The sequence below is a fragment of the Pygoscelis adeliae genome, unplaced genomic scaffold (assembly GCF_000699105.1).
Source record: "Pygoscelis adeliae isolate BGI_AS28 unplaced genomic scaffold, ASM69910v1 Scaffold93, whole genome shotgun sequence".
NCBI classification, from domain to species: Eukaryota; Metazoa; Chordata; class Aves; order Sphenisciformes; family Spheniscidae; genus Pygoscelis; species Pygoscelis adeliae.
Genome location: NW_008824469.1, coordinates 876,864 through 880,071, shown reverse-complemented (window position 1 = coordinate 880,071; position 3,208 = coordinate 876,864).

Genomic DNA, 3,208 nt, shown 5'->3' with positions numbered 1-3,208 from the left:
GGGGCCCGGCAGGGAGCTGGGGCCGGACGGGAGCTGGGGCCCGGCAGGGAGCTGGGGCCGGACGGGACAGTCGCCAAAACCCGGGTGTTTCGGCACCTCTGCGGACGAGCAGGGGTTTGTCACGAATAGGATCAAAAGCCTCGGTGCTGTAGGCAAAAGGCCGAAGTGCTGATTATTCTACCGAGCCCTTTGGTGACCATCTTTAAATAATAGAAAAGAAGGTTTATTGTTTAGAAATCCAGTTCCAGCTAGCTTCTAGATGCCGTTATTATTTTCTCTATGCTATGAGTGGGATATATATAAAAATAATAATCACAGGTTGCAAGAACTGAAAGCTTTTAACCAGAAGATTACATTAAAGAAACCCTGACAATACAAACCCAACGAAGCCGTCAGGAAAGCTTTACACAGGAGCACACAGGGCCAAGAACAATGGAGGCCTTTGCCAAAAAGAGGAACAGACAGAAGTGGCTGAAAATAAATTTTGACGACAAATCAAATTTACCCGTACAAAAGGTTGCATGCAATGCAATCTTTACTAATTTCTGCAGGAAGGATCTATTTTTGGAGCAAGTCAGATAGAAGAACTGAGTCAAAAAAAAAGGGTATGTAATTGCCACAAGAATGGCACAGTCTTGGCAGCTTTAGCATCAAGAGCGGCTACTTCGTGCAGTCCAACTTCTGCATTTTCACTGACACCATATCTTAATTCAAAATCAGGTCATCTCTTTTTGGAAATGCTTACGCTCCTCGACCAGCTTTTGATATGCTATGAACTTTTACATATGATTTCATAAAAAATGTCACATTAGTTGGGGTTTGGTTTTTTTTTTCAACAATAGCTTGCAATTTTAGTCAAAGCAACTGAAAATACAGTAGAAACGCTTTGTGAATACAATGTTGGAACAAGCAATGGCACGTTTTCCACATTTCTCATGCAAGAGATTGCTTTAAGACGCATTAAGAAATAATAGTAGAGTTTGGTTTTTAAAACTTGTGTCACCTAAACTGTTGATTCAGAGAGTCATCCCTGAAGTACCAAATCATACACAGATTTTTTTTTAATAATCTCACATTAAAACATAAGAGCTCCTCATGCAGTTGCTGTAAGTGGGGTAAAATCTCTGTCCCACAGATAAACCAAACCGAGCAAAACCTAATTTTTTTCCTTTAGCTCTGTTAAGGACTTGCCAACAAGAAATCCTCCCAAACGCAGATGTTTTAGAGAGTAACGTGGGCCTGACAGAGCTGAGATCTGGTGACTGCTGGCAGCTGCAGTTGCCACTCCCACCTTAATTTGAGCAGATCGCGATGAGTCATATTTGTAACGTGATTTGAGATCACTTTTAATGCATCAGCATGTCTAAATTGTAACCACATAGATTATTTTTAAATGAGGATCTTTAACTCCATCGGCTACTCTGTGGCTGAAAAGTAGCATTTGCAGAGGTTCCATTAATAAAAGACTTGCCCTCACTGAGCCTTCTGGATTGTGCCAAAGAAGCATTAAAAGATTTAAGTCTATTAATGCTAGATGTCCCGTTTGCTTCTGTCATGAAATAACAAGTGATGATGACTCGCTGCGGCTCGGTAATCCCCCAAGGTTTTACACATCACGAGAAACGAGGTAGAGAAGTGATTCTTACGAGGAATATTAATTTGTTTTTAAAGTAACATTTGCAAAGTTTTGTAGTAAAGTAAAAAAAAAAAAGTTAATCGCTGGGCTTTATTTGGGAATTTCAGATTGGATATTACTACCTATGGGAAGAATCGTTAGTAGTATTCACTTTTCATACCAGACACACAGTACTTTGGAATTAACTTCTGATGAAGTTTTCAGATTACTGAGACTTGGTTCGACAGATTCAGCGTTGCACTAAATATCCCCAAACCCAGACGGCAGCTATTTCATACTTCATAAGCTCAGGCACGTTACTCGGGGGGGTCAGCCTGTTTTAGGTAAGATAAAAGATGGCTTTTTCAATTGTGTTACCTAATCTTGAAGTTAATGCGAACAAAATCATCTCTTGCTGCTTATTTGAAGGGCTGTTTTTTGGGCGTGCGAGCTTATTTAAATATGCTTTATTTAAAAAAGCATATTCTAAATGTTCTCTACACCACGCGCTGAAGGATTGTCAGCAGAGTTCGCACGTTGGCTTCAGAGCGTTACACAGAAATGTCAGAACCAGATGTGTGTCATTTCCCTCTTCCTCCAAGTTCTGCACGTGCTGGCTGCAGCCCTGCCTTTATCTTATCTCCCGCCCCTCCCTGCCAAGCCACTCCACCATTTCAGTGTTTCCGCCCAAGCCATCATACTTTATTTTCAGGAAATGTCAGTAAATTGACCTTCGTAACGTAATAGCTGTAGTTATTTCCTGGGTTTTACATTCAGGTATAGTTCAATGAGTATTAGTTCATTGAGGTCTAGGAAGCTATCATTAATTATGCCAGCAACAGCTAACTACAATGTTAAGTTTCCTAAATGTAAATGTATTCTAGAAAATTACTCCATGCTTGATTTGCCTCCTCCTCCTCTCACCGCCCCCAGGCATGAATCGGGAGCAACTCAGCTGAAATCCCCGGGGACATGCAGATGTATAATAATACTGAGCTTTGTTTTGCTCTCACTTACAAAAATTAGAACTATTACAATAATTGGAGTGTTTTCTTTGGGAACACGATGCCTTAATGAAGTATTTTAACAAATTATTGAGAAAATAAAAACTTAGGTGGGGAAATATCTTTACTGCATCACAATTAATTTGTAAGAAATCCAATCTAACCGGAGTGAATTCACTCCGTGGTGTTCTCCGGCTGCACCAAGGAAACGCCTGCATCGGAGCACGGATCAGTCTCCCCATATGGCCCAGCGAATCCCCTCGCGGCCTCTTCCGTGACTGGCTGTGGAGGAGTGCCAGAAGTGCGTGCCCCCCGCGGAGCCGCTACGCCTCAGGCTCCTCGGTGTGGCTCTCCTCAGAGGGACACACAGGGCCGACCCCGCCTGGGACAACGCTGGTGGCGGTCATGCCTTCCTCAGAGGGCTGTGGCGCATCCACGAAGGGCCGCCAAGGGTCCCCAGGACCTCAGGGGTCATGGTTCGGGGGCTGGCCCCACCGAGCTGCCAGCCGCGGTCCCCGCAGGCCCCACGGGCTGTGGCGGGAGCAGCCTGGAGGGCCGTGGCAATGGGGGGGGCCGGGCCAGCCGCGCG